At 37.3% G+C, this 9,339-nt stretch overlaps 1 protein-coding gene across 1 annotated transcript in view; it reads right to left on the reverse strand.

Moving 5' to 3' along the window:
- PTPRN2 (protein tyrosine phosphatase receptor type N2) overlaps nt 1-9,339 on the reverse strand; it is a 634,908-nt gene that overhangs the window by 568,671 nt on the left and 56,898 nt on the right. The gene's annotated exons all lie outside the window — the stretch shown is intronic.

Raw genomic sequence — 9,339 nt, forward strand, 5'->3', positions numbered from 1 at the left:
GCTCACTGCAGCAAGGAATATGATGCAATCAGACTTGTAAACCCATGTCTTGGAGAGCAAACTAGAAAAGTCCATGCATAGTAAACTATATCCATGTAAGATTACTCTAAAATAGATAAGGACCTCCAAAATGCCTTGAAAAATATTTTGTTTCTCGTTATTTATTGCTAGAGTTGATTGTTATGCGTATTTCACCCAACCAGTCAATATGCTAATTTAGCTACTAATTTATCTCCTGCTATTTGCTGGAACACTAAGAAGTATCATATTTCATTTTAAATACCATGTACCCACCATTAGTAATGGTGGTAATAAGTCAACTCTGAAGAGTGAAGTGGTATCATCTCCAAAATATATTTAATTCAGTTCATGCCTTATGGGAGCAAAATCACTTTGCATTTTCCATCAAAAAAATCTCCCTACCACTAAAAACGTCCCAGTACACATAAACTGTTGATACATTACTTTCAAACACCAAACCTAAAGCCCCAGTCTCACGTCACACAGCAGCCCTGAAATAACAAAGTCTCCACACAATAATCCAGCACGCATTGACTTGCTAAATGTAGAATTTAGAGTTTTCTTACCTAACTTACTGACACTGACATTCAACTCTTTATTAACACTTGCATGGTCTCCACATCTCAATAGTGACAAATCAGGTTAATATGCTGTATATAACGTACACTACAGTGTATTTACATGGTGTATTATTTAATAGTCACAAAAAGAGATTCCATAGGGCCTTGCAAATTCTTCTGCCTCCCTTTCCTCCCCCTCTACATCTCCAGTGCTGTTTCTCAGAAAGGCAGCGAAACATAATCACAAAATACTGCTGCAAGTACAGGACCTAAAAGTTTATGTTTCTTTTTTTCAACTTATTCTTCTCATGAGACACTAATAAAACTATCTCCTTCTCTTCATCATACAGCAGTTCTGCTTTCCTAAAGAAAAAAATAGGAAAGTTTAAATTGCACTGGAACATATTGTTTGTTTTGACTTATACAAGGAGCCTCTGAAGGTTAGGACAGTCAATGCAGCAGATGAAGTCACTTGAACTTCATCTAGAAGAAACTGTAAAAATTCTCTTATAAGGAAAATATTTTTTTAAGACTGACATTGACTGATGATTCAAACAGATTATATTATGTTTATTTCTCTGTCCTTTCCCCCTGTTAACCAACTCATGATGATCCTAAACGAAACACCTCTCCCAAGAATGCCATCAATCCTGTAAGCATTTTTCTAAATTAAAATTTAAAAGTAGGTCATAGATAAACTCCCTGTTTATCAAAAGTTGTCTTATAACCATCAAAACAGAAAGCCACATAACAGGCAAAACCAGCTACATTTCTTCTGAAATTGGGAAAATACAAACCTTTTAACTCTTTCGTGTTATTAAAGGATCTCTACCTTTTCCTTTCACTCTCTTACTCTAATATTCATGGAAGCACTCAATGTCTCCTCACATCTGCAGACCTTAACAACCCCTGGCCCATCACAACCTCAGTCAGTAATCGTCCCCTTAATCAAAATATGCCAGCAGTCCTTAACATTTTAATAGTCCAGAATGAAAATGCACCCCACATTTACCTGTTTATTTCACCTTTGACTGCAAGATGTGGTCAGGAGACCTTGCAGGGTGAGCTCATCACTGCTGGTGAGGGTAAAAAACAAGGAAACACCTGGGCAGGTCAATGTCTCCTTGGGTCTTTAGCCCCAGCTGTGGAAGACTCTATGTAGTGAGTCACATTGTTTTCCTGTAGTAGGATTAATAAATATGGTCCAATAATTATATTTTAGATATGCTTAATTCACACAACTGTGATGGCTTTAACTGAAAAAACCAAGATGATGCCCAACGATAACAAATGATAATCTGAACACATTGGTAGGAAAAATGAAACAAGGTTTCTTGCAGAAAACTGATGGGAGAAGTCATCTGTTAGAGAGAGAAATATTCTGCTCACTAATAGAGGTGAGAGATAAATTTGCTCAGTCTGCTAAAGCTGTGATCTATTCAACACATCCTCATCTGTCTGCCACACATGTGTGCTTAACAAGTCTAGAATTATCAAAAATTGCAAGAATGTCTGGGGAAAATGTACATCAAGCCGATCACAGGCTTTAAGCAAATTTCATCCCCAATTTCCTAAACCCTGGGGTTACACAGGTATGTCCACATGCAACGTAAGTATATACTCATCACTCAAAACTTACCAATTGCCTGTTAAAAATCAAGAGACTAACTGCCTTCCTTGCTTTAGATTCATTATAGCATCACTATGATAAAAAACCAGGATACTCCTTGGCCCTACCTTCTAAATTTTCCTTCTTATCTCCTTTGCTCCTTTTTTCTGTTCCAAACTCCTCCATTCTCCTCCTGAGAAGTGTTTCTTTAACTCCTCCTCTCCAAGAAAACATCGTTCCACCACCAGGATGCAGCTGACCCTCCCAAACACGTTCATGCCATTCCCAGGCACTGCCCCCGCTACACGGTGCCCTCTCCTTTCCCTCCTGTAGGTGAGCAGCTCTGGCACCTGTCAGTGTTTATTGCTGGCAGTCCAGTCCACCCATGCCCACAGGTGCCCTCTATTGTAAAATCAGGGTGCCCCGATGAAGGAAGGAAAATTATGAATCTGACTCCATGTTCTCAAAGGACTAATTTATTAGTTTATTATACTATATTATATTAAAGAATACTATACTAAAGAATACAGGAAGGATACTTATTGAATGCGAAAAAGATGATAACGAAAACTCCTGACTCTTTCCACAGTCCCAACACAGCTTTGCCCCAAGTGGCCAAAGGGTCAAAATGACTCCCACCAGAATCCAATGACACAATCACCTGTGGGTAAACAATCTCCAAACACAATTCCAGACAGGCACAACAAAGGAGAAGCAAATGAGATAAGAATTGTTTTCCTTTTCTCTGAGGCCTCCCAGCTTCCCAGGAGAAAAATCCTGGGTGAAGGGATTTTTTCTAAGAATGTGAATGCCACAGCCCTCCACTTCCCTGCCAGCATATTCAGCCATTCCCCATCTATATCCCTTCCACTGTGTCACACAGAGAGAACTAAAGGACAGGAGGTAAAAGAAGGGCAGAATTTGCTCTGTCTTGCTCCCTCAATTCAGAGCAGGTGTAGGTTCAGTTATATTCTGGTGTCTCCTCAGGTTCTCAGGATATCCAGAATGTTCTACACTGAAAAAGATTTTATCAAGCCCTCAGAGCCTGTGGTGGTTTATCAACAACTGCTTGGATAATAGTTTAGTGATGAAAGAACAGTAAATCAATGTGGTCAAGAATAATATTAAAGTGGCACATAATGCTAAAGGGGTTCTTTCTCCCAAGAGGGAAAGTGAGAAAAATATTGTCAGCATAAAATATACTGAGCTTTGATCTTCTTTCTTCACTCCACCTTTTATGAGTTTAATATGTGCCTGATGTTTTTGTAATACTGCAAACTCTTGAGAGAAGGGTTTTTTCCTTTCTTTTTTAATTATGTGCATGTACAAAGCTTCATACAAAGGAGCACTCATCCCTGGTGAAGAATCCAGGCTTTACTCTAATCCAAATTAACAGTCATAAAGATGACAAAAGAAATCCCTGCAGTGGTTAACTGCAGGACTGTGCAATCTTTTACATGAAAAGTTTCCAAAGTAAAGTAAGGCAAGATTTCCCATAAGTGTTACCATATGGTGCTAACACTTCCTCATCTCAGATTTACCCCTTCTTTCAATCATTTTTCATACACACTGATTTGTATATTGAAATATGACTCTAGCCAGAATAATTCATCACAGAATAGAGTTTTCATTCATTTAGGAAAAATTTCAGTACTAATCCTACAGCCAAGACTTGCCCCGGAAGCCTCAATGACATTACACAGCAGAACTTCAGTTACCTCCTTTATATCACTTGCCCTTCAACATGGATTAAAGCATGAAATAGGCAACATAGACAGACATGCTGTGGTGTTTATTATTATTATTTCTCACTATGTAAATCTCTACTTTGTCCTTTCTGCATTTAGAAGAAAAAATTAGATCTTTTCCTTTGTGCTTAAGTAGTCTGAGCGTGTTCACCACTACGGAAAGGAATTGCTTTGTAGTGAGAACACCATTAACTTATCTGATTACTAATGCCATGATTGCAATGATGTAGGGTTTTTTCCTGGGGAGCACTGAGAAAAGGTCAGTACTAAGAATAATTGAAGATGTGAGCAGTAATAACAGGTCATGAAGAGAAGGGACACTGAAAGTCCATCACTAAGAAAGCTTTATAACAGCATTTGCATTTGCCCAGGGCTCAGAAAGTGGCTCATTCACCATTTGATGAGCCATTTTGTCATTTTTTCACAGTAAACATTATAAGAACTTGCATTATCTCTTGTGAAAAATTACAGTTCTGTCACTGCTACATTGTCTAACTCTGTTTCTTTAGCAAGACCACCATTCACTCAAAGGAAAATGGGGAGCACAGATATAATCTGCCAAACAAATAGCTCCACTAATACTTAATTATACTGAACACTACTTATATTGTAAAAAAAAGATGAATCAATTCTTGCAGAATAAATAGACAATAATTTTAAAACATTTTAAATATTATCTCTTACAATCATGACTGAAATCTTTTACCTTTAATTGTGACAGAAGGCATCAAATGTGATTTACTCGAGTACATCACATTTACTCGAGCCCCAGACAAAAGATTTTTGCCATTTGGGTGCCCCATAATGGGAAAAAATAGCATATTTACAATACAAAATGAAGGATCTGTTACTTCAGAATTAAAAATTGTTGATTGAAATACTCACAAACTGTAGACATAATGTCATAAAGGTGAGAGCAGGCCTTCAGCAACTGCAATTAAACACCTTCTGGTCACCCGTAGCTAAAATTAAATTCATTTCTGGGCAGGAACTAAAATCACCCAATGCCTACTGAAATCCCAACTGCAACTAAGCAAAACTTTCTTTTGTGCCTGGCAGAGATTCTAAAAGCTGAACACCATTGAGACTAAATTCCATTTCACTGTTTAAATACATCAACAAGCAGCCTGATTTTTTTACCTGTCATTGCCTGTAAAATATCCTTGCCCACAAAATCTGCTGGCAGCAAAACCTTCTGGTATTATCCACAGCCAAAAGATATAACACTGAAGCTTCCATCCAGCAGAGTGTGACATTACCAGCACTGCCTTCCTCAATATCATTGCACACAAGCCAGCAAGCATTGCACTGCAGAGGCCTCTGTGATATTTATTCTGTGAAAGAACTGCCATCATTATATCTATCAACCTCATTTTGCCCATCACTAACTGCCAGTCTATTCCAGCATACTTGTTTTACAAAATTGCAGTACAGGACTGAATTCTAAATCCTAATTATAACATAATTCTAGATGTCTTCCACAGTGAGGGTTAAGACAAGCTGGGTCAAAGAAGTAGTGAACCATTAGCTAGAGGCAAAGGAGCTCTGTCTGGAGGTTATGTGCTTTGGAAGATAACTCTTTCAGGCAAAAAATCCAAAACACTTACATGGTTCAGAAACTTATGTCCTATTCTCTGAAAGTACTCAATCTTTAAGAGCTGGATTCAGTGACAGGGTTTGTTTTTTGTTTAAATGGTTTTTAAAGTTATGTTTTCTGTTTTGGGAAAGCTCCCATTATTTCCATAATCAAAGGAAGGAAAAGAGACATGTTTCTCATTTCCCTCTAACAAGTGCCAAAATTTTCTTTTCATTATTTGGCAGACATTCTTAATGAGTATCTTCTTGGTGCTTAAAAAAACATAACCAGAATTTACAGCAATTCTCATCCACTTATATTGCCTCAAACTAAGCAATTACCCAATATTTATATTGGTAATATTCCACTCCCAACAATATCTTAAGCAGACTTCAAAGGCAGAAACCATTTTTTGCAGAGGACCTCTCTGCTATTATTGGCCTTTATGTTCTGTTTTACTTAGAAAACAGTACAGCATCTTTCAACCAAAGATGCCTGTACCAAGAGCTGCAGTATGGCCAAGTGCCTGTCACATAGGATCCCCTCTATTTTCCTTCCTCAGACTTTTTAAAAAAATCCCTCTCCTTTTTGCTTCACCTCTATTTCACAGTTAATTTGAGCTGGGTTACAATTTTTGGGTTAAATTTACAATGTGGATTTAGTGAAAATAACTTGGAAGGAAAAAAGATATGCGTAATTCCAAGAAGTCTGAGTGCAAGGGGCTAGTTCAGAGTCATTTATTGCAGGCAAGTAATTCCATTCTGGACAACAGCACCCATGGATGTGGGAGCTACTCTTACAGAAGAGCTCCAAAACAGGAAGGCAGGGCCCCAACACTGGTCTAAATCTATTTCTCTGTATCCATATGGAGGTCTGATAGATGTAGAAAACAGTAAAAATTGCTATTTGGAAAAACAGCTTCGTGCCTTTATCATGCATTTCTGAATCATAATGTTAATTTAGAGTGTTGAAATCACCTGTGTTCATCTAATGGAAGAGACACTATTATATACACTTGGTAATTTCTTTAATAAAGAGTTTAAACAGTCCAGAGTAATCCACATTAATTATTCATGTACTGGAGAAACATAATGAAAGTCAATGAAGAAAGTCAGAGTCTCTTGGAGTTCTTGAGGGAAAAATAACAATATTAGGTAAAATTCAATGGACTGTGACATCAAGATTTATCTCTACAATTTGCCCAGGGAATTTGAATTGCGAATGAAGCTGCAGCCTCCTCTAGGATGGAACAGAGTTAAGAAAAACAGGTCACACAGGGATATTGGAAGCACATCAGATTTAACAGTTCTTACTAAGATGCCCAAAACTCCCTTTCCACAGGAAATAAAAATCATAACAGTGTTTATCTACTAGATATTTTTTTAAAGCTACCAAGAACTCAGCTGTCCCTATCAATACAAATTATTTCTTGACAAGCAATCCATGTGCAGCACCTTGTGGCTTTGTTCAAGTCCTGTTGGGCTGTTATGTTTGAAAGCCCTACATGGGCATCACAATGACAAGGGACAGAATTAGGACAATGCTCTGCTATGCTGATAAAGAATTAAATCTATTCTGTATTGATTCAAAATCCATTGCAGACAGATGTTTAAATTTATCACAGAGTTAAATGATCTGCTTCTACTTACTTTTGTGAAATTGCACCTATTTGAAAGAACTGAGAGTGAATGGTCTTGATTTTGACCAGTAATTGAGCTCTAATTACTCCTGACTCACCCTGATGTTTCTGAGGCTGGCAGTAGAGCCAGCTGTCCTAGAATACATCCTGCTGTTGTGTCTGTGAAGCAGCTCTGCCTACTCTGTGAGACCAGTGAGATGGTTTTTTTCCCTAGGCTAGTTGTTGAGAGGCAGCCACAATAATGACACACATCAGAGATGTAGTTAAGAAAAAGCCTAATGATTAAAGCAATTTGGGGAGGAAGCCAAGAAAATTAGAGATGATTCTGAAACATGACAAATAGTGTTCATGCTGAGTAACACCAGAATTCATCTTCTGTTTCCTTCCTAAAAAGTACACAAAAGACTATTTTTCTCTTTCTGGAAAAAAAAAGAAAAATATCATTAGAAGACTGAACCTCTCAGATTCCAGAAGTTCATCTGTTGCACTCCTTTAACCACCAAGGAGAAACTGCACTTGAGCAAATCCATTTATGAAGAAAAAAAATAATCTGAAGGCTAGATGCTGTCAGGAGTTTATATAGGTGCTTTTCTCCATTAAGAGTAGACAAAAGCCTTTGCTACACTGTAGCCATAGAGACACCAGCTCTCATTACCTTGGCCTCCAATGCCTGTTGATTTTGATGGAATTGAAGTATCTGAGCAGGGAATTAGGGCCCAAAAACCTATTTTTTTTCTGTTTAAGTTTCTTTGTCTTTGCTGTTTCTCCTTTGTAAACTTTATTTCCATATTACAGACTTCTCTGTGCTCATTCCGTATCCTCTCCTGGATATTCTTTGCTACTGAGAGTTACCAGGTAGGAGGCACATAATGGAAAAGAAAAAGGAATGGGGAATTTCACATCACTATTCACCAATCAGGATCTTCCTCCACTGCTCCACCAAGCTGCTCTGAACTCCAGAGCTGGTTCTGTCTGCTGAATCCAGCCTCTCCCTAGTAACAATAATTAGCCTAGAGCATACACAATGAAAAAAAAAAATGAGACCTATTAATTCATAAAGGAATTACAAACAGTTACTTCAGAAGGGTTTTTCCTTTTTTTTATTCTCATTTTCTTTTTTTCTCTATGCAAATATATAGAATCAAGGGGATTGAGGAAACTTAGAAAACGGGAAACAGTAAAAGGTACAAATTCAGAAGAAAATAATGGAGGGAGAACAGAGGTAATAGTGAACTCTTCACTGTGCAAAAACTGAAGAAGAAAAATCTACAAGAAAAGAGGAAATGGGAGAAAATAAGAGGGTCTGAGAAAGGAAGTGCAGGAGAATAATCTCCAAAGAAATGTCTGTAATGAATGATGTGTTAAAAGTGATAAAAAGTCCAAGGTGCAGAGATAAGCCAGTGGCAGAGATAAGAACAGCCCTGCATTTCCCTGCTAGCATCTTACACTGACTTTACAGGACTCTGTCTTGGGATTTCTGAGAATTTAGAAGAAAGGGACTCCCATTTCTTGGAGGCATCCTGAGAACAGAAGTTGTTTTGCAATAATCCCATTGATAGTTTTGCAAGTTGATTCCAAAGATTCATTAATTAAAGACTTGATTTTGTTTTTTCCTCCAAAAAATTCTTGATGTTAATATTTCATGAAGTTCCACACATGAGCCTTCAGTCTGCAGTTGACCAGCATTTGCATAATTCTCTGAGACATGATATTCAGCAAGGTTTAGAATCAGTCTGGCATCTCATATGGGAGCCCTCTTAAAAATTCCTAAATTATTCTAATGAACCAGTATTATTCAAAAAAATATTTTTCTTCCTTCAGGATTTGAATTTCAGCCAAAACATTAAAACATAATGTTTAAAACTATACTTGGAGAGTTTCTATTTGATGAATATATTACAAATCTAATTTTGTGTTGCTTCTGAATCCAATACTCTACACAAAGCAAGGAACAATGTGTATGCAATGCTCTCTACATCAATGCAGTGTTTACAAAACACCCTAATTAGAAGACCTTAAAAAAACAAACACAAAAAAGTAACAAATAAATCACCCTAAAAATCCAAAGCTTTGTGACCTTTTTTCTCTATTCTACAACCTATACATCATGCAGCAGAAGTAAAGGCACAAGAATATTAAAATTATGCCCAGATGAGTAAATGACTTTTTTCTAATGTGCAACCTCA

This window comes from Zonotrichia leucophrys, chromosome 2 (genome assembly GCF_028769735.1).
Source record: "Zonotrichia leucophrys gambelii isolate GWCS_2022_RI chromosome 2, RI_Zleu_2.0, whole genome shotgun sequence".
Lineage (NCBI taxonomy): Eukaryota > Metazoa > Chordata > Aves > Passeriformes > Passerellidae > Zonotrichia > Zonotrichia leucophrys.